This window comes from Vigna unguiculata, chromosome 4 (genome assembly GCF_037176805.1).
Source record: "Vigna unguiculata cultivar grain cowpea cultivar isolate G323 ecotype 2 chromosome 4, ASM3717680v1, whole genome shotgun sequence".
Lineage (NCBI taxonomy): Eukaryota > Viridiplantae > Streptophyta > Magnoliopsida > Fabales > Fabaceae > Vigna > Vigna unguiculata.
The window spans coordinates 33,565,536-33,589,135 of record NC_140795.1 but is presented as its reverse complement, the minus strand read 5'-3'; the positions used below and the strand labels follow the sequence as shown (position 1 = coordinate 33,589,135).

Here is a 23,600-nt window from a genome sequence, read left to right as displayed (position 1 = left end):
AATGAAGGAATATACATATGACCAATCAATAACTTTATGTATGAATTTCATGTTCTTGTTAAAATTTAGGTGTTTTGTTAAATAATGTTTTATATGTGATTTTATATGTTGCTTATTAATGTTTTGTGATGTTTTCATTTCACATATATATGGCTAAACATCATAGTTCATCAGAGGATGAAACACTGATAAGTGTGATAATTACCTATTGTTTACACTTCTTAGAAACTCTTAATTGTCTTTTATTCATGTATTTTTGTGTTAATCTCATGAAAGAATTTAGGATTTTGTTATTTATTTCAAAAAAACATGTTTACTTTGATGTTTATGGACTTTTGTAGAAAAGAATGGAAGATTGGAGAAAAATTCACTAGTTGCTGCCTAGAGCCATTAGCCCAGCTAGCTGGATGTACTCGCCCAGCTAACCAGACTCACTAGCCCAGCGAACCAGACTCACTAGCCCAGCGAGGAAGGCTCTCTAGCCCAGCGAGAATGAATGTTGGCCCAGCGAGTTTATCTTTTTGCTCAAACATTAAAAGTGTCGAGACTCGAACAGAAAGACAGTTTTTGGTGGGAGGAACACTGCTGGAACTCAAAACGAAGGCAGAGACATTTCTGGAGCTTAAAGGATCAATCTTTCTTCATCCATTCTACCATTTCAACTCCATTTGTGCTCTAGATGTATAGGAGTAACTAAACTCCATTTCATTGGGGTTGGATGTAACGTACCTAAACTCATTATAGTTTCATCTATGCAATAGAATCTCTTTCACTGTTTTTGTGTTCTATCTAAATTATTTTCGTGCATGATGGAATATTTATGCATTTTGGGTGGTATCTAATCATTGGAAAGTGTTTTGGAACCCTAGACATGGATAGAACAACCTAAAGATTTGGTTCTAGACATAGACCAAAGCTTTTGGTCATTCTAGACATCGTTTTTAATGTGTCTTTTGTGTTTAAACCTCTAAGGGATTAGTAATTTTTACATAAAAGTTCAAAACATACCCCTAAGGGATTAGGGATTGAATACCTTTGATGTCAATGCTTGAGTAGATGAGAGATTTATATTGTGAGGTGCTTGCTTAGAGTTTTGGTCATGAATTCCAACCCCAATGAGTCTTTGCCTTGGTATTTTATCACTTTAAAGTTTAGAAATCCTTATGTTTTCACTTGTTTCGAATTAATCAATGGTTACATTCAACGCTTAAATTAGTAAGTACACCTAGTTAACTAAACAAACGCAATTCCCGTGGGAAAACGATACTTGGACTTACCATTTTTATTACTTGCACGACTTGGTACACTTGCCAAAGTCTTAACAAGTTTTTGGCGCCGTTGCCGGGGAATTGTTTGTTGTTTAGGCAAATTGTGTGCTATTTACCGATTTAGGCTTATTCATTTCATTCATTAATTTATTGCTTTTTACACTTTTGATTGTATATAGTCCAATTGTATATACTTACCCTTTTGCGTAACTTCTCTTTTCTAGTGTTTCTTGTTTTGCATGAGAAGTAGAACTAGAGCTGATAATTTGCTCTTTGATCCTGAAATTGAAAGAACGGCTCGAAGAAACAATAGTAGAAGAAGAAGGCAAAGCAGGGAAGCTAGAGAAGCAACTGTTATTTCTGATCCAACTCTCATTTCTTCATCTGATCAAGAAGAGGAAGACATGGCAGAAAATCCGCATGATGATGCTAGAGGTGAAAGAAGACGCACGTTGGAAGATTATGCTGCATTCACAGGGACCATTAATTTCAACAGTATTGCTCGACCAACGGTGAATGCTACAAATATGGAGATGAAGCCAGCTCTAATCCACTTGGTGCAAAGTAATCAGTTTAATGGATTGGCTAATGAGAATCCATACACGCATCTGGCCACCTTCTTAGAGATATGTAATACAGTAAAAATCCATCAAGTGCCTGATGAAGCCATTCGCTTGAGTTTATTCCCTTTCTCATTGGCGGGAAATGCCAAGGTTTGGCTAAATTCTTTCCCCGAAAACAGTCTCACTAGCTGGGAGGATGTGGTTTCCAAATTCTTGAGCAAGTATTTCCCTCAATCCAAGATTAACAAAGGCAAACAAGAAATCTCTGCTTTCCAGCAAGACGTGGATGAGTCCTTGGGGCAAGCATGGGACAGGTTCAAGGGATTGCTCAGAAAAACTCCCATTCATGGGTTTGATGAGCCCACACAACTTACACTTTTCTTGGCAGGGCTGAAATCTCACTCAAAGTTAATGTTGGATGCATCAGCGGGAGGAAGTATTAAGTGGAAGACACCTACTGAAGCACGAGAATTGATTGAAAATATGGCCTCCAATGACAATGAAGTGCACAATGAGAGAGCTCAATCTCAACAGAAGGGTGTTCTACAACTTCAGTCTCATGACGCTCTACTGGCACAAAACAAAATCATGACACAACAACTTGAAGCTCTCATGAAGAAGCTCTCTCAACTTCCGCAAGATCTCCGAAATGTTTCTCAAGCTCAACACCAACAACAGTTGCAAAATTGTGAGTTGTGTGGTGGGGATCATCCCAATGGGCAGTGTGCCATGCAAAACACATCTCAAGAAGAGGTTAATTACATGGGTAATACAAGTCGCCAAGGTAATTACAACCAAGGTTGGAGGCCTCACCCAAACATGGGACAAGCAGGACCCTCAAATAGACCACCACCTCAACAATTTCAGCAACATCCCTCTTTGGCAGATAGAACTTCAAAGATTGAGGACACACTCAATCAATTCATGCAAGTGTCAATATCCAACCACAAGAGCACCGAAGCTGCTATCCGTAACTTGGAGGTGCAAATGGGGCAAATAGCTAAGAGGATGGAGGAGAAATCCGATACAAATTTTGCGGCTAACACTGAAGTTAACCCAAAAGAGCATGCTAAAGCTATTACTACAAGGAGTGGAAAGGTGTTAGAAGAGAGAAAAGTAAATAGAGATGATGAAAAAGGAGAAGAGAGTGGAGAGTTACATGAGAGAAAAGAAGAGAGCATTGAAGAAGATGATGAGAATGTTGAAGGAGGACATAAAGAAATGGGTGAGAGAGAGAAGAATAAAGGAAAAAGTGTTGAAAAGCCCCTACCTTACCCTAAAATCCATTCTAGAAAAGAGAAGGAGAAGCAATTTGGGCGATTTTTAGACATATTCAAGAGGCTTGAGATTAATATCCCCTTCTCTGAGGCCCTCCAACAAATGCCTTCATATGCTCGATTCATGAAGGAGTTGCTCACAAAGAAAAGAAAGTACATTGAAGAAGAGACCATCGAAGTCCAGGGAAATTGTAGTGCCATCATCCAAAAGTTGCTTCCACCAAAGTTTAAAGATCCCGGTAGTTTCACTATTCCTTGCACTATTGGCGAGTTGGCTATTGGGAAAGCACTAATCGATCTGGGAGCAAGCATAAACTTGATGCCTCTTTCTGTGATGAGGAGGATTGGAGATTTGGAATTGAAGCCCACAAGAATGACACTCCAGTTAGCAGATAGGTCTATCAAGTGCCCCTATGGAGTCATTGAGGACGTGCTAGTGAAGGTGGACAAATTCACTTTCCTAGTGGATTTTGTCATTCTAGACATGGAAGAAGACACTGAAGTTCCGCTTATATTGGGCAGGCCATTCATGAAAACTGCAAGGGTGCTCATTGATGTGGATAATGGTCATCTCAAGGTGCGTGTGGAAGATGAGACTGTCACCTTCAATGTTTTGGAAGCTATGCAACACCCTGGTGATAATAGCAACTGCTTTAGAGTGGATGTTCTAGAAGAAATGATTGAGACTACCAAGAGCCAATTGCATGTGAAGTCCCCACTTAAGAGGGTTTTGATTGAGGCATGTGATGAGTTGACCCTTGATGAGGAAGCGGAAGTGGAGGAAGTGACCAGACAACTAGAAAAGCTCAAGGAGATATCTCCTAATGATGTGAAAGTGGAAAAATTGGAGAAGGAAAAATTTGATGATCAAAACAAGATTGAGCTTAAATTGTTGCCTGATCACCTCAAGTATGTGTTCCTGGAAGGGGAAGCAAGGAAGCCTGTGATAATTAGTAGCTCTCTATCTAAAGCTGAAGAAGAGAAACTGATTGAAGTTCTTAAGGCAAATCAAGGAGCTATAGGGTGGCACATTTCTGATTTGAAGGGGTTAAGCCCAACTTATTGTATGCACAAGATTATGTTAGAGAAAGATTACAAGCCCATAGCACAACCACAAAGAAGATTGAATCCCACTATGAAGGAGGTGGTGAGAAAGGAGGTGCTAAAACTCCTTGAAGCTGGAATGATATACCCGATCACTGATAGTGCATGGGTTAGTCTTGTGCATGTGGTGCCAAAGAAAGGAGGTATGACAGTCATTCAGAACGAGAAAAATGAGTTGATTCCAACTAGGACGGTCACCGGGTGGAGGATGTGTATTGACTACAGGAAACTTAATCAAGCCACTCGAAAGGATCATTTCCCCCTTCCCTTCATGGATCAGATGTTGGAACGTTTAGCAGGACAAGCGTACTATTGCTTCTTAGATGGTTATTCTGGATATAATCAGATTGTGGTAAATCCGGAAGATCAAGAAAAGACTGCGTTCACTTGTCCATTCGGTGTGTTTGCTTATAGAAGAATGTCGTTCGGTCTGTGCAATGCTCCTGCTACATTTCAAAGATGCATGTTAGCCATCTTTGCTGACTTGGTTGAGAAGTGCATTGAAGTATTTATGGACGACTTCTCTGTGTTTGGCAAATCCTTTGATCTCTGCTTGAAGAACTTAGATGTGGTGATGAAGAGGTGCATAGACACAAACCTTGTGCTCAATTGGGAGAAATGCCATTTTATGGTGCGTGAAGGAATTGTGTTGGGACATAAAATTTCATCTCGGGGGATAGCAGTGGATAATGCCAAGGTTGATGTAATTGAGAAATTGCCGCCTCCTACTAATGTGAAGGGGGTTAGAAGTTTTCTTGGGCACGCCGGGTTTTATAGAAGATTTATAAAAGATTTCTCCAAGATTGCCAAACCCTTGTGCAACCTCCTTGTTAAAGACACTCCGTTTGAATTTGATGAAGAGTGTTTGAAAGCTTTCAATATATTGAAGAACAAATTGATTTCTTCCCCTATGATCATTGCTCCAAATTGGAAACAAGACTTTGAGATAATGTGTGATGCTAGCGACTATGCTATAGGAGCTGTTCTTGGCCAGAGGCGAGAAAAATTGTTTCATGCCATTTATTATGCAAGCAAGGTCTTGAATGGAGCTCAATTGAATTATGCCACAACTGAAAAGGAGTTTCTGGCTATTGTGTATGCGCTTGAGAAGTTTAGACCTTATCTCATTGGGTCTAAAGTTACCATTTACACTGACCACGCTGCCATTAAATATTTGTTGACCAAACCTAACTCCAAACCTCGGTTGATTAGATGGGTTCTCTTGCTTCAAGAGTTTGATTTGGAGATTAGGGATAAGAAGGGGAGTGAAAATGTTATTGCTGATCATCTCTCTCGGTTAGTGAATGAGGAAGTGACATGCAAAGAGAAGGAGATCCAAGAGGCTTTTTCAGATGAAAAGCTTATGCTAATTCAGGAGAGGCCATGGTTCGCTGACATGGCTAATTTCAAAGCTGCTGGAGTTCTCCCAGATGATTTTACATGGCATCAAAAGAAGAAATTCTTGCATGATGCAAAGCAGTTCATTTGGGATGATCCCTTCTTGTTTAAGCTTGGCGCTGATAATCTTTTGAGGAGGTGTGTTACTGCAGAGGAAGCTGCAGGGATCCTGTGGCATTGCCACAACTCGCCATATGGTGGTCACTTTAATGGTGATAGGACAGCTGCTAAAGTGCTTCAATCCGGGTTCTATTGGCCCACCTTGTTTAAGGATGCTCATGCTCATGCCAAGAGCTGTGATAAATGCCAAAGGATTGGAAGCATCTCGAAAAGGCATGAAATGCCACTGCAAGCCATCTTAGAAGTGGAGGTCTTTGATTGTTGGGGAATTGATTTCGTTGGTCCCCTCCCTTTTTCATTCAACAATGAGTATATTCTAGTGGCAGTCGATTACGTCAGTAAGTGGGTGGAGGCAACAGCTTGTCAGAAAAATGATGCCAAGACTGTCATCAAGTTTCTAAAGAGACAAATCTTCTCTCGGTTTGGAGTCCCCAGGGTTCTCATCAGTGATGGAGGATCCCATTTCTGCAATGCCCAATTGGCCAAAGTCTTGAAACACTATGAAGTGAAGCACAAGGTTGCTTCACCTTATCATCCACAGACTAATGGTCAAGCCGAGGTGTCTAATCGGGAGATTAAGAGGATTTTAGAGAAGACCGTGGCTTCATCTAGAAAAGACTGGTCCTTAAAACTTGATGATGCCCTCTGGGCATATAGGACTGCCATGAAGACTCCTCTTGGATTATCACCTTACCAGTTGGTCTATGGCAAATCATGTCACTTGCCTGTGGAAATGGAGCACAAGGCATACTGGGCCTTGAAGTTTTTGAATTTTTAGCCCTCTTTATCTGCTGAGAAGAGGAGGATCCAATTGCTGGAGCTTGAAGAGATGAGGTTAAATGCGTATGAGAACTCTAAAAGCTACAAGGAGAGAGTTAAAATGTATCATGATAGAAAGCTACTTAAGAAAGAATTTCAACCCGGCCAACAAGTGTTATTGTTCAATTCAAGGCTCAAATTATTTCCGGGTAAGTTGAAGTCTAAATGGTCTGGACCCTTCACCATCAAGGAAGTCAAACCCTATAGAGCAATAGAGCTGATGGATCCCTCCTCGGAAGATCCACAAAGGAGTTGGGTTGTGAACGGACAGCGACTTAAGCACTATTTGGGGGGTGAGGTTGAACGCCTCACCACTGTCATTCATCTAGATGACGCATGAGCCTACAGGCGTCGAGCTAATGACGTTAAACAAGCGCTGACTGGGAGGCAACCCAGTGTTTTGAGTTTTTCTTAGTTAGTAGATTCAATTTCACCAATTTTTGGGTGCATCAGGTCTGTCACTGTTCGCCCAGCGAGTGATCACTAGCTTCGCGAGTCTGGTTTTTCACAGAAAAACAGTTCCAAAATTATGCAGACTCGCCCAGCTAGCCCCCACTCGCCCAGCGAGCATGACCCCTGCACCAACAAAATCTTTTGTCCAATAAAATCGCTGGGCGAGTACTACTCGCCCAGTCCTTTTTGAACGAATTTTTACCCCTGGAGCTACTCACTGGGCGCATAAACTCGCCCAGCGACTCTCTTTCACTTAAAAAAAAAAAAATTTGAAATTCGAATTTTTGGGGGGAAAACCTGACCACTCGCCCAGCGAGCGGTGCCACTCGCCCAGCGACTGCGCAGCGTTTAATGCTGTCAGCGGGTAGTTGGGTCAAGCCTGCTTTTTAAATTTCCGAAGCAGCTCGCCCAGCGAGTGGTATCAGTCGCCCAGCGAGCAACTGCGGTTATTCCCCATTATTACTTTTCATTTTTAATCCATTTTTCCCTCTTCTTTTTACCCTAGCCGTTCCCCTTCCCTCTTCCTCGCTCAGTTGCGCCTCCACCTTCACCTAAGCTCACACTTTGCACTTTTGCTTCCATCTTTCACGTTTTCTCTTTGTCTCTTCCATCAAGTAAGTGATTTTTGCTTCCATTCTCATTTTGTTGTTGTTTTGCTGCTGTTTTGATGTTTAAGATTAGTGTTAGGGTTCTGTTTTGGTTGATTTCATGTTCATGCTTCTTGAATTTGTGTGTATTAGATATTTGGTCCATTTTGTGTGCCTTTTTCGTCAGTTGTAGTTGGTTTAGCTTTGCGTTCGCCTAGCGGGTGCGTGCTTGTGTGTTTTGGGTTGTTTTGATTCATAGTGAGTCGTCCAGCGAGCAGTCCCTGTACAACGAGATCCTCTCGCCCAGCGGGCCTGCTCGCCCAGCGAGTGACGATCCCTGTCACTGTTTTCCCGTTTTTAGACCTCTCGTCCAGCGAGCCTGTTCGCCCAGCGAGCGAATCCACCTGGTTTTGCTGTTTCTCTGGTTTTGCTTGCTCACCCCTGTAATCTTGTGTTTTTATTCAGCAACCTTGTTTGTTCTTATTGTGTTGTTTTGTTTTACTTCTAGTTGTAATCCTAGTTTTGTGTAGTGTAATGCTTTGTGTTCTTCTTTTTGCAGATGGCTCCTCCTAAGACTTCCCATGTTGCTAAAAAGAAGAGAATTACCCGAGGCTCTTCTTCTCAGAATCCCCAACCAGACTTCATGGAATCAGACATGGTGCAGAATTTTGATCAACATAAATTCTCTTCGGAGACGGCTGCCAACCGCTTTGCTGAGATAATGCCCAGGAGCTTGATACCAGAGAGGAAGGTCAAATTAAATCCTGGGGAGTATGATGAGTTTCGTTTGGAGTTTGAGAGGCGAAACTGGTATAAGGTGTTAGCAGACCTTCCTAATGAAATTGATGAAGTGTTGGTAAAAGAGTTCTATGCAAACGCATACCAGCAGGTGAGGGATGGTCCCCGTCAATGTAGGGTGCGGGGGAAGCTGATAAAATATGACAGGAAGACAATCAATACCTTTTTGAGGACGGCATCACCTCCTGCGGGCCACGTAACTCCATTTAGTGAATTCTCAAGTGCTCACAAGGATCATGATGCAATTGCCTCAGCTTTGTGCACCCCGGGTCATACTTACATGTTGGGCGTCAATGGCAATCCCATCCGCATTCTCCGGAAGCATCTAACCTCATTGGCACAAATGTGGAGTGCCTTCTCCTACACCAACCTAAGCCCCAACACTCATACTTCAGATCTTAACTTAATGAGATCTTATCTCATTTATGGGCTTGTAACAGGTATGGACATGGACGTGGGGCCCCACATTTCTCAGGATATCGCCTACACTGCAGACATGGAGAATGTAAAGTTGGGTTTTCCTGCACTTATCACAGCTCTTTGTAGGGAAAAGGGAATCATTGCTGACACTCCTGTACTCCTCTCCCTCCAGCCACCCATAGACAAAAAGTTCATAAGGAAGAATTGCATTAGTAGGGTGGAACTCAATGAACCTGCACCACCACCCCGAGCACCCCGTCCACCCCGAGCTTCCTCTTCCTCTCAGTCCACACATGATCCTTCCTCCACTTTCGAGGCATCCTTCCAAGCAGCCATGACCAAAATGTTTGCAAACACCCATTAAGAGACCCACTAGATGAGCCACTAGGTTGAGACAACTCTTAATTAGAAGAGCTAATGGTTAGAAAATACCGGTTAATATTGACGTCTACACTGAAATCCTTAAAGGTAATTATGCAAACGTCTTCAAAAGCTATTTAGGATTGTTTGCATAAGAGAGAATATCAATTCTTACTCCATCTTTTGATCATGTCACTAAAGTTGATCGAAAAATGATATGGCAGGATTTATTGGTAACTAATATTAATGTTATTAACCTTATAGTTTGTTTTTGTTGATAATATGTTAAATATTATTGATGAAAATTTGTATATTGCACCTACCAATTGATGTTCCAAATGTGGTGAGGCTTAAACACAAATGTTTGTCATTGGTGGTTGAGAAATTTTGTGGTTTTAAGACCAAGTTGACATCTAGGTATGTATTTGGATCTAAAAAGAATGAAAATCCATTACTGAAATACACATGGATTGATGAAGACACTTGGCATCAGTTTCTTGAGCTTCGGACATCTAAGGCATAGCAGGTATGTTTATTTGAAATAATCAATTGCTCCATTGATAATTCTGTATAATTTGAACTAATTCATAAAGTGGGTTTTATATGTTACAAGAAAAGAGGAAAAAGGCTCAAAGTATAAGTGCGCAAAATAAAAACCCACACATATTGTCTCGTGGTTGGTATAGAAAACTTGAAGTGAAGATAATCTCAGAAAAGAAAAATCTAGGCCCCACCTTCTAAGGGTGAAGATATTGAGCCTCCTTCACCACCATGACGTCATGGAAAGTGGAAGTTAGCCTGTTTACGCACATTGGGCAACTACACTTCTGAATCTGCACGAGAAATGTATGAGAAAATTGTAAGATACAAATTTTCTTTAAATAGCTTGTTCGTCTTTTATATTGTACGATTTTCTATAACTTTTTTGTTACATTGCAAAATTTGTTGGTTGAGCAGAGCTCCCAAGGAGGATTCACTCTTGAAGGTCGTCATGACATACTTGCTGCTATAATTGGACGGCTTGAGCACCTTGAACATGTGCATGGTGCTGGATTAGGAGTCGGAATACGCCAATTTTTTGGTTCCTCCTCTCGTCAGTCTATATGCAGTCATAGTGTTGATTATGAAGAAAGACTGACGAAAAGAATCACTATGAAGGTCAGCGAAGAACTTATACGCCAATTTGAGAATTACGACATCCATTCGCCATTAGATCCTCCACCAGAACTAGATCCATTTGTGCCTCCCACGGGTAGATATTTTTTCTATAAGTTATGAATTAAATAAATGATATTTAATCAAATAATTGAATAATATTAATAAATCATTGACTCTTACCGGTATAAGTAGAAATTGGAGTTGTTCAACTCCACGCATACTAGGGGATGACATGGACGACACTAATCCATGTTAGCTATATATTTGTGATGGTACAGAGAAGACACTAGTGCCTCGTGGAAAAGTATTTGTGGTAGCCACAATTCTTCATGGGATAGAGTTATCAGAGGATGATGTTAAGGTCATGGTGGAGGAGGTTCTCGTGCCATTTGCTTTAGTTCTTGTGCCAACACATGCATTCCAATGTTTCCTCACCTAGCCTAGATATTTGGTTGATTCTGACCCCCAGTATAGACTCTTAAATCCACTATATATTAAATTTTTAAGTTTACATGTTTATTATATTCAACCTTAAATTATATTCCATTTTAACTAAAATTGCATCAATATAGGAAAATCCCCAACCAAAGAAGATTCATCACTCTTTGGACAATCCTCTTAGTGCATTACTCCAACTTGCTATAATCATAAATGATAAGTCGATGTAGGTTCCTTGAGATTCTAACATTTTTGGGAGAGACCTTGAGATCCCACTTTACTTGCATTCCCTAGATTTCTTGGAGCTTGAACGGGGACAAGAGGAACTGAATATTACCATTATTCAATTATGGGTGATATAAGTCTTTTAGTCATTATATATAGTTATTTGATTTATTTATCTATTTACTTATATCAAATCAATTTTATAAGCATATGTCTTGTGTCACTGAAACTATAGGGCTGAATGATCTATATGGGTTTGCAGACCCCCAACTCACTCATGAAGATAACAAGTTTGATGAAACCCAAGCATATGTGACCAAATGCTTTCAATGCGGAAAAAAAATTTATTTTATCCCTTATATTTCTGGGTAAGTCATTTTTGTTAACTTCTGAATATAATATGTCATTTTAATGCATATCAATGAATTTATTTTCTTCTCAGGCGTCATTGGTAGTTTACTTGTGCTTTCCCTAAGGGAGAACCTTATTGTGTGATTTTTCTCTTTGCACCGCCATCCCCCCAACCATCTTAGACAAGTGATAGATTGGTAAGAACCTCAATGTCAATCTTATGAATATTCTTTGTTATATAAAAGTATCCTAACTTATTCCCTTTATCGTAGTTCAATTGTTGGACATAACATGTTAGGGAGATCTACGGCTAAGGCAAAATGTCTTGCATGGTGTTCCCTCCAGGTTTGGTATTTCTATCCATATATTTATAGTTGTTTGATTTGATTTTCTTCCTTAAATAATTGTAATGTTGTTGATATAATGTAGTGTAATAGACAAACCGACTCATATGAGTGCGGTTACTACATAATGCAATGGATGACAACCATTGTGCGTGCTCGTATTACAACTAATTGGAAAACGATAATATATATTTGAATTAAAATGAATACTTTGCAATATTGTCTTTCTATATACTAACTTAAGTTAATGTCTTATTTTGCAGACATTAAAGAGTCCTGCGTCAATTCCCACAAAGTCCATAAAGTTTGGTAGGATAGCATATGCTAAATTTATAATTCCGATGTACAATAGTATTGATTATGATATGTATTTGGATTGTGGACGATTTTCCAATTGTCTTTTAAATGTATTTGGATTGTGGATGATGTTATGTTTCATAAAATATTTCGTTCTAGTTTGTGTTGGGTTCTGAAAAATATGCAAGTTTAAATGTGGGAATAACCATAAAACAAAAAAATTATTTGAAAAAAATAGTATATTAGGCATCATTTCTTACCATAATCGAGGCATAAAAGGGATCCATGGCCTCAGTTTAGACCACAATCGAGGCCGAAAGGTCTTCGAATTTTAAAATTATTTTTAAAATTGGTGACTATATGGCTTCGGTTCACTCTATAACTGAAACAAAAAAGGTGCTATATGGCTTCGGTTCACTAGTGAACCGAGGCAGAAAGTTGTGTTTTTGCTTCGTTTCACACCCGAGGCGAAAAAGGCCATCCTTTTTGGCCTCGCCCTAATATGTCTCAATTCTAGAATCAGGGCAAAATACAAAGAAAAAGGGACCAAAAGCCCTTACTACACTGGTGATTATTTAATAATTTGTTAGTAATTATCTAAACATATGTATGCTTCTCAATCTCATACATGTAATTAAGTGATCAAAGAAAAAAAAGAACATATTTTATTAATGTCAATATTTTTTAGTTTTAAAACTTAATTCACGATGACCACTTTGTTCAAATTAAGAAGGTGAATTTCATATTTAAATTGTCTTTTTTCTTTTAGTTTTTCTAGTTATCTTGTAATGATTGTGTTGACAGTTACTTACAACAGAAACAAGCATTTTCCAATCAGCAAGTAAAGGTAAAGTAGATTACTCAACTTCAATAGCGACTAATAACTAGTGAGGATCAATTATCCAATAATAAAGAGAAAATTCATCAAATGAGTTTCCAATTTCAAAGCAAATTTAATACCTTAAAGAGTTTTAGTGGTGCAATCTTCTAGTATCTCCTAGCTTTAGTAGCAATGACTACTTAAAATATTTTTTAGTAGCCAAATAATGAACAAGGAAATAAGGTGAAGAGCAATCAACAAGTGGATCAAGATGATGAAGAACAACATAATTCACCCAATCCTTATCATTATTATTAATGTAGGGAACTTTAGACTTATGTCGAAATCGTTCTTAGATATATTTTTACATGACTAGATGTTTTTTTTTTATTTACATGGTTGAATTTTGTAATGTTTGGATTTTTGACATTGTTTAACCTAGGTACGAATATTGTATGTTTAAATTATTTTCTTTAATGAATTATTCTTGGATATTAATAAATTATTTGAATGTACTAAACTTTTGTGATAAACTTCAATATCTAGGATTGCAAAAATGTTGCAGGAAAGAACCACTGACATGAAACCTTATAGACACATTACATACAGATTTATCCGTAGGTATTACATATAGATAAATTTGTAGGTACTTACCTACAGATTTATCTAGATAATTACTTGTGGATAAATCTATAAGTAATGTTAGCTACGACTATTTTACCTACAGAATTTTGTTCGTAGGTAAAACTATTTTACCTTCAAATTTTGAAGATTACATACAGATTTTGGCAGTAGATAACAACATTTTTTCTTGTAGTGCTATAAGTAGATGTCTCTGCCTCATGTCATTTCTAGCTTCAATTTGAGAAATGAAATGCTACCAAAATTGGTGCACACCACTTTTGAGCTCATCTTAGAGAGTGGAATTTTCTTTAGAATCACTTTAGCTTCCTTCCTTAGAGTTGGTTATACCTCTCTTAGGAAAACCTTCATCGAACACCTCACTAAACCATGAAACCGAAACACCTTTTCATAGCCATCTCTTAGTTTCCTCACCAAACCATGAAACCAAAACACCTTTTCATAACCATCTCCTAGCTTCCGAATTATTCTCTTCATCCATGGAGTTTCTCTTCACATTAATCATGGATTCTGATGAAGGATTATGTTGTTCCTTTTTAAGATTACTGAATATTGTGTGAGTTTATTAAGAAAGCTAAGTGAAATCCCCACTGGACATTAAGATAGCAAGCTATCTAGATGTGAAGGTTCCTTTCACAAAGTTCAAGAGAAGAAGATGATGGATTGATTCAAAACAAAAGGAAATGGAAAGCACATAAACCATAGAAAACTAAGAACAATTAAACAAAGAAGAAACATAATATGAAAAGGAAAGAAATGGTAAAAATGTGAGAAGCACGCCACTACAAGACTAGGCTAGAAGCCATGGCAACCTTAACGATGAGTGGATGTGTGCCGCCACTTGCTATGCAAGATAAGGCTTAAAAGTATTCACTCCCAAGGGAGGAAACTCTCACAAATGGTTGAGACACAAGAGTGTTTTTACTTCAAAATGTTCAACCCTTCTACATGTCTAGGAGCACCCCTTATATAAAAGAGTTTATGGGCCTCTAAGCAAATAAAAGATACCTAAGGATGTCTCTACAAAACCTATCCCTAGCTTCTAGAAACTAGGCCAAATAAGGTTACAAAAATGAGAGACAAAAGAGCCAACTATGGTGTGTGCAAGGCTAATTTCTTTCTTGCATAAAAGGAGACAAAGAATGTGTCTTATATGTCTCTAAAAAGTGGCCAAAGTGTGCTAAAAACAAAGGAGACCAAAGGTACATAGGTACACTTGCTTCATGCCTTTTACTTTATGCTTTATGCCTTTGCTTTACTCTCTCCTCCACATCATTTATGCTCCCCAATCACCATGCACCACCTAGCATTGTTTTTTTACTCCTAATTAACCTACAAAGCAAATAAACATAGATTAACATGTTGGCTTAAGTCAAGTCAACTATAGTCAACAAGTCAAACCTAGTCAAAGATCAACAAGTCAACTAAAGTTGATTCAACTAAGTCAACTTTGGGAATCAAAAATAACAAACAAAAATGAAAGGGATGACGTATTAGTGAACTTCCTTTCTAAACATGCTTAGTCTTCTTAAGCATGTGCCTCCATCCTTGGTTGGGGTCAATCCTTCATCAGATTCACTTTGAGGAAGGCCATCAAGATTACCCCTATGATTTCTTTTATATTTATTTGACAACCATAAGAGAGTATCACGTGCATTTTTCTTTCAATGAGTTCACCATAGGGGTGCTTAGAGTATTGAATGTTGCCCCCACTCAACTGCATCCAATAACTGGGCTTCCTTGCAATCCTTTAGGTTATTGTGTCGGGTACTTCACTTAAAACCAACCCCACAAGTTTTCCTTCATTTTTAAAACACACGCCCTAGTGATCTTGTTAGCTAGTTATTATTAGTAAGTTAGAGCGACATATGTTTACTAGGTTTGTGTACTTAGTCCTTTAAGAAGTTCAAAAGTGGTTTCATTTAGGTGGTCATGAGGTTGATTGGACTTAAGTACTTTTATTTTGCGATAACAAACCTCTAAGTTTCCCTTATGTTAGACCTAAGATCCTGTTCGGTACCATGATTGGTCGAGATCATCCATGACTCTCGAATATCTTCATGTACTATCGTACTTGTATCAATTACCCAAGAGACTTCCCTTAAGAAACTTTTTCAAGGTGTTTCTTTCTTTCTATCCTCAAGACAATCTTGTTGATATGTATGTTTTAATTATTTTATTGCAAAGTGTGTTGTTAACACTTGTTAATGTCGTTTCTTCTTTGCAGATCTCATGGTAGCAACTGGTCTTTGCAAAAGGAAAAGTATCATTAACTAAGGAAGAAGAAGCTAGAACAAGTGAAAGAAGAGAAAAAGAAAGTTATTGTTGTTGAAGGAATTGCTAGGCTATCTATTGCCGATAAGACAACAACTAAAATAGGAGATCTTAAGCCTCCTCTAACTAAGAAGAATAAACATAAATAGAAGGCTAGGAAATCGAGCACGCTTAGTGATAAGGAATCTTCAAGTGAGACGAATTAGAGGACAAATTATCTTTAGCAAGGAGGATATGATAGAGGACTATCTCCTAAACATATATAAGAAGAACTTGAGGAAGAACAATTGCAATTCAAAGGATCTTTGCCAAAGTCGAAGATCAAAAACATGTCTCCTTGAAGCTTATAATGTGCCAAAAAAGAGGAAACTTAAAGAACATGAAGATCATGAGCACATATGGAAAATAATTTTTAGAAAAATTAATTTATGTTTCTATGTTTTTGGGCTTTAGGCTTTCTTCTAGAAATTAGTTTATGTTTTTATGCTTTTGGGCTTTTTGCTTTCTTTTAGAGTTTTCAGATTTTATTTCATTAAAGAGAGGATTATCTTTGTTTTTCGCTTATACCTCAAGTTCTTAGCAAAGATTAACATCTTTGTGGTGAATCTTCACTTGACTTATCAGTCTACTACATTGTGGCATCCTCCATCTCTGTGTTATTTTGCATTCTTCTCTTATTTATTTTTGTTGTGCCTCTCTAGAATATTCAAATTAAAAAATGATCGTACTCTTTCTTGGATATGATCATATCACTTAATCCTTCTTCTTCAAAACGTACTCGTACTAAGACAAGTGACTTTGAGGGAACACTAACGACATTCTTAGACTCTAAGCATAAAATTAATGAACGCATAGATGTGACCTTAACATGTGAAGAAGTTGGCATAATGTCGAATGCTCATCCTAAAATTTTGTTATACGTGCTTAATGAAGTTCAATCACACACCATTGTGATGGGTCGCCAACTGGATAATGTGCTTAGAAATATACCAGACACAAGCAAGTTAGCTATTGAAGTGGAAAGTTTGAAAAAAGCTCTAAGTACCGCTAGTAGCGAGAAGAAAGAATCTTTAAGTCAGATGGACTTTGTGAAGAAGGAAAGGTACCAGTTTCTTTCAGAGCGTAACTCATGGAAATCTGAGTGTACTAAAGTCGAGAAGAAAAGAAAGGGTGTCCTGCTGACAATAGAGCAACTAGAGGAAGAATTGACAATAGAAAAGTAGAATGTGAGTTGGCCTCCAAGAGCGTGAAACATTTTGGGAAGTATATTCTTTCCCAACATGAACAAGAGTTTAACAAGGCACTACACCAAGCATCCTTCTTGTTTAACATCTCCTTAGAGGATGAACACTTCGACATTGATAAGGATGTTCATAACAAGGCTTTAATGCTTATTGATGAGATTGATGATACCGAGCCTAACCTAGTTGTTGCCGAGAAGCTGTCCATTTCTCTTGAAGAAGTATAAGGATCCTCCATTAACTTGATTAATCATTCTTTCTTTCTTTTTTCTTAGACATGATATGTGATGACATGTTTGATGTAATTAGATGAAATATTAATGTAAGTTCCTGGTTTTCGTATAATGATGTGTGAATTTTTATTTTAAATTATACCAACTATATAGATTGTGTAGTACTAGAGAGAACTATATTATCCAACAAACATGTAATAAAATAAAATATAAGTAACTAATGGATTATCCTAAACAATGAAATTTTCTTTACCCAATTGAAAGGAAGTTGTGAGAGGGATCATCTCAGACAATAAAATTCCTTACCCAATTTAAAATGAAGTTATGAGAGAGACCATCTCGAATGATGAAGCTTAATTTCCCATTTAATTGTAATAAAACTTCAAATGTTTAGCGTTCCAAGTTCTTGTATAGTTGTTCCAGATAGATACTCAACCTGGTACGCTACTTTGCCCACTACTTCATATATATGAAAAGGTCCTTCCTAGTTTGTTGAAAGGTTGCAGGTTGCCCTTATTCTTTCTAGCATCACTTCTATTCTCCAAACTATATCCCCGGGATGGAATGATCGAGGTCATGCCTTCGAATTTTTATCTTCTATTGACTTTTATCTTAGAGGCTTCTTCTTGAAATTCATGGACGAAATCTAAATTGGTCAACATACTCTGCTCATTAAAATGCATATCAAATAAGCTTCGTCATATGAAAGGTTCCCCAATTTCTATCGAGATCATCACATCCACTCCATATGTTAGAGTATATGGAGTTTCTTTAGTTTTGTTTGAGGTGTACACCTATAAGACCACAATAATTCTAATAATTCTTAGTCCATTTATCTTTAGCTTCTCCCAACTAGGGATGCCAATGGGGTAGGTGAGGTATGGGTAGTAGCTCCCCCATACCCTACCCATTTGATACATATCCATCTCGTACCCGTCCTCATATCCGTGCGGGTATCTGTTATGCGGGTACTTGCATAGTTTTTTAATATCCACGGGTACCCGCGAGTATTTACAAAATAAATAAATAAATAAATATTTACAACATATATTAACCATAAATTCAAATAAAAATACAATATATAACATTCATAAATTTCAAACAAAGTCCAAATAACCTATTTAAACAATGTTGAATGACAATTTACAAAGAAATGGATATTCAAAATCAATTTGTTAATATTTTAATCATGTTTTTTTTTAATTTAAATTAGAGTATAACGGGTACGAGTATCCATAGGTATGAATACTATAATATTCATACTAGTCCCGTTAACATATGTGTATAAAAAAATACTTGTACACGTTACCCGCGAGTATCCAATTACAATATTCATTTTTTATACGTTGCGGATTTTATCTACGGGTACCTATGGGTATGGATTTTTTTGACATCCCTACTCCCAACCTTTTCTTTAACTCGTTCAAGAATATCTTATTGGCAACCTCTACTTGACCGTTCGTTTGCAAATGCTCAAATGAACTAGTAACATGACATATGTGTAATTCGACATAGAATTCGGCCAACCCTTTACAGTAAATTGTTTACCATTATTTGTTACAATTGTATGTGGAAAGCCATAATTACACACTATATAGACTTCCATACAAATTTTTGTACTTACTATGTTGTGATGGTGGCAAGTGGTTCAACTACAATCCATTATGTAAAATAATCAATTGCTACCAATAAAAATTTTGCCTACCCTTTTCCTAGATTGAAAAGGTCGAGTATGTTCATTCTCTACATAGCGAAAGGCCATGGTGACATGATGTTATACATTTCTTCTGACTTCATATGCACTAAATTACCATGTTGTTAGCATTTAACACACCACCTCACATATTTATCACAATCTTCCTTCATTATAGTTCAGTACCTAGCTTGTAAAATCCAGGCTGTCATTATTCAGGAACCAGAGTGCATTCCATAAATCCTGCATGTAATTCATTCAAAACATATTGAGCCTAGGATGTTGTTAAACATTTTAAGAGCATTTGGGAGAAACTTTGTCTATACAAATCATCTCTTATAAACACAAATCAAAAAGCACATTTTCATAACTATGGGTTATTCACACCGGCCTCCTCTCCTTCACGTATATATCGGATGATACACATAGTAGGTAAATATAGGGAATCTTGGATAACAGTGTGATATTGTCCCTATGAGACTTGGGAAATTAAATATAAGTAAATATTTAAGGTATAATTACTGATTTGGTACCCCAATTTTTTGGTTAAGTTCAATTTGGTTCCCACACTTTTGGTTTGTTCAATTTAATACCCCAATTATCTAAAAAGATTCAATTTGGTCCTCTCCGTTAAGTTGGTGTTAACACCGTGTCCGTACAGGACACGTTTCAAGCCATGAAATTTTAATTTTTTTAAAAGTTTTGTTAATTTTTTTTAATTTTTTTTCAAACAAATTTAAAATTGCCACGTGTTAGTTTACCATCGTGCCATGTGACAGCTTGTTGTAACATCCCAATCGAATATTACTATTTTAAATAAAAAAAATGAAGCTAAAATAGAATGCATTTAATAACCAAAGCTCTTTCCCAAAATGCGGGAAAATTTCAAACTTTACTAAAAACACTAAAAGACAAAATCCATAAATGTGTTCAATGCCTACAAATATAAAATAATTTATAATAATTGTTTACAAAAATAATCCATAAAATCCATAAAATAATTCTATGTAAAAATTCCCATGTTGAACCCACATCGACTTTAAGTATCCACGTGCTCACCTGCATCAACATCTACTCCCATGTAACGAGTTACATGATCATCGCCAAACACACACAGATAGGGTGAGCTCAAAATAGAAATGCATTACAAGGTACATTATAATAACAATTAAAAACTTCTAACACTTCTACTACACTCAAATCTCAAACCAAAAATTTCATATCTTCTTCTGGACGCCTCTTGATTCTACACCCTTTGATGAGTACACTGATCGATCTTTGCTGCACGAGTGTCTACTCGCCCCTCCGACTATAGGCCACCACCTAATAGTCCACACGCGGGAATAAATCGACACGGCCACAATCCACGACACCAAGTGGAGTTCCCCAAAATGAACTATAGTCTATAGTTGTCCCCAGACTACCAAACTCAATCAGTTACACTGAAGAGAGCAATCTTCCAGAACCTCGCCGTACGAGCCACGATCTCGCACAATCCACTAGACTTCCAAAACCACCAGGCTACAACCTCAAGTGGCTATGTGTTATCCCAATACAAGTTACACTCGTAACTGGACCCCAACCAAAGCATCGCATCATGACCTTCATCCAAAGCTATATAGAAATCCTCCTCGCGATCCAACTTTGTACCCAAAACTGCCTGGCGCATCACACACGTCGCCTGGCGCAGTCTGGTTCCAGACCGCTTGGCGGACACCTCACGCCGCCAAGCGCCATGCGCTTTCCTAGAGCGTCTACCTGATCTTCTTCGCCTGGCAGAATCACCCTTTTCACCAGCGCCACGTGTTGTAGGCTTTCCTCTGGTTTTCCCTTATCGCCTATGTAAGACCCATTAATTTTAAATAATTAAATAAATAAGAATTTAATTAAATGCGGTTAGAGGAAGTCTTTATTGGAAATTAATACTAACCACCATGATGTGGAAAAGTACTAGCTCAAGTGGTTGAGAGTACTGGATTGTGTGAGAAGACTTGGGTTCGAGTCCTAAGTATGCCATTTGTGTGTTATTTAATTTTATTATTTCCTGATGATGTGCTTGGGCGTGATAAGTGAGTAATAAACTCCTAAAATTATAAATATTATCATGAAATATGATTTGGTTGAGTGGTTGTGCACTTAAATCTCAATTGTGGGGTAGTTGGTTCAAGCCTTGTCTTGGACAAAATAATCTTCATTTTGCTAAAATCAACTTAGGGCATGAAGGTGAAGAGACACCAAAACCCTAGCTACAAAGAGGTAGCCAAAAGGGGGCTGGAAAGATCACTCCTAATGAGCCTTGAATGCCAAATTATTCTCCCTAATGCCAAATTTATTTTTATTCATCAAGTCTAATTAAGGCAGAATTTAAGAGGGAATTAGGAGGGAGGAAGAGTGATGAGGAGTCTAGCAAGGTGTGAGCATTGAAGGGAGAAGAATTATGAGTGTGGGGGGCTGGATTGGGGAAAGTATTGCAATGTTGGGAAGCTAATCTAAGGAAGGCACATTGTCAATACCAAAAGAAAGGAGTCTTAAGCAATTCTCAATTGAGCAAGGAATATCCAGGTTAGGGGAGTTCCAATTTGTATTTTTATATTAATTCGATGTTTTTGTGATATGACTGTTGGTCTTTTGATGCTTTGCCTGCTATTTTCGCTTGGGTTTTCGTCGTGTTTCTGGAATTCTCCAGGAACCACTTGGCGGTGTCGAATGAACTGCCAGGCGGCACATGTCGCAGAACCCATTTTTGGGTATTTTGCTATGAACCGCCTGGTGGCAGTACGCGTTCCGCTAGGCAACGTAAACTGGTTTGGCCTGTTGTTCCCATTTTGCTTGCGCTGTGAGAATCTGTGTGCCTAAATTTGGGTTTCTATTGTATGCATGGTTTGCCATGATGAATTGTTAGCTGCGATGGTGTGTTAGGGAAAAATTTATGAATGCTGAATGAGTTTGGGAAATTAGGGTTCATGTTGTGATGGGTGATGGATAAGCATTGATTTTTTTAATGTATGAATGCGACTATGTTGTGGAGATAATGCCAATATAATTAAAGTATGAACTCTATACGATGGGTGTAATTGAAATTATACAAGTATGATGTTGTATGTTGTGCTTGGGATTGATTGGGGTCATGACGAGTGCGGGGAAAATGGGCAGGATCCAAAATTGTTGTGTACCGCTTGGCGACACCAGGATTACCGCCAGGCGACATCGCAGATGCAGGAGACACGTTGATTTATCTTGTGTTGGGTTCTTGGGTAGAATTGATTGCACTTATGGTATGTAAAATTGTGTAATTGATCATAAATGCTGAGAATTACAAAAAACCTTGCAGGTGAGATAATGAACTATAGGTGCTCAAGGACATGATATGAGTTGTGTACGAGTATGTGATAATGGGGAGATTTGCATTAAACTAAATAAGGTTGTATGTAGAAACATGATAAGGACTATATTTATGTGAAATAGGTAATTAGGATACTAGGTGATGCTAATTGGATGATTATGGATTGGCCAAATAGTAAAATGATGAATGTGCAGTAAAATGTGCAATTTGGTTGTTGGGAATATGCTTGTATGAAGGAAATTGATACTTGGAAGTGGTCTAGATTGCATGTTTCACTATTTGGGTATTTCAGGGATATGTGCTATATTGAAAATTATTGTTTCCATGATTAAATTGTGTGGCTGATAATCTAGCTATAGAACCATGCTTGGAGTGCCATAATTGTTCTATAATTTGGTGTGTTGTATGATTGGGATCCTTTGGGATATGTTTAAAGTGCCAAAAACTAGTAGCATTGCGCTACTGGTATGGCGCCTGGCGGTGTGGGGCGAGCCGCCAGGCGGTAGGGTCTCAAAATAGTGGCAGTGGTCACTGTGTGCAAAGGGTGCCTGGCAGCAGGGTTGGTTCTGCCAGGCGGAATTGTGAAACAGAAGACCTGGAAGGTGTTTGGCGCCTAGCGGCGCGAGTTGGGTGCGCCAGGTGGTGACGGATAGCGAGGTTGTTGTTTGGCGCCTGAGAGTGTGAGATGCCCGCCAGGCGGTCTGGAACCATGTTCAGCCTAGTGACGCGAGAGGCATGCCAAGCGGTTTTGGTGCAGAATTAGTGTGCGAGGATGATTTCTATACAACTTTGGGTGATGTTCTTGATGTGATGCTTGGGTTGGGGGCCCAGTTATGAGTCCATATTGTATTGGGGTAACACGTGGCCACTCTAGGTTGTAGCTTGGTGGTTTAGGAAGTCTAGTGGAATGTGCGAGTTGTGGCTCGTACGACGAGGTTTCGGATGATTGCCCTCTTCAGTGCATTTGATAGAGTTTTGGTAGTCTGGGAACAACTACGAACTTATGTTCGTTTTGGGGAGCTCCACTTGGTGTCACGGTGAGATGTTATGGCAAAGTTATTCCCACGTGTGGACTATCAGGTGGTGACCTGTAATCGGAGGGCCGAGAAGACACTTGTGCAGCAAAGATCGATCATTGATCTCACTCAAAGGGTATAGAAATGATAGACGTCTAAATTAAAGGTGGAAAATTGAGGAACGAAGGAAAGAGAGAAAATACTAACCCGGGTTATAATATTGAGATGATGTATTTATTATGATAATTGTTTGGTTTATTTAAATGAGTTCACCCTATGTGTGTGTGATTGGCGATGATCATGTAACTTGTTACATGGGAGCAGATGTTAATGCAGGTGAGCATGAGGATGCGTAGAG

At 38.3% G+C, this 23,600-nt stretch overlaps 1 non-coding gene and 1 pseudogene across 1 annotated transcript; one reads left to right on the top strand and one right to left on the bottom strand.

Moving 5' to 3' along the window:
- The first annotated feature begins 1,507 nt into the window (after nucleotides 1–1,507).
- LOC146887054 (uncharacterized) lies at nucleotides 1,508–6,889 on the top strand (annotated as a pseudogene).
- On the bottom strand, nucleotides 2,078–2,184 carry LOC114182799 (small nucleolar RNA R71). Its single transcript, XR_003604235.1, has one exon. It is a non-coding gene; the product is annotated as a small nucleolar RNA R71 (small nucleolar RNA).
- Nucleotides 6,890–23,600: the final 16,711 nt, after the last annotated feature.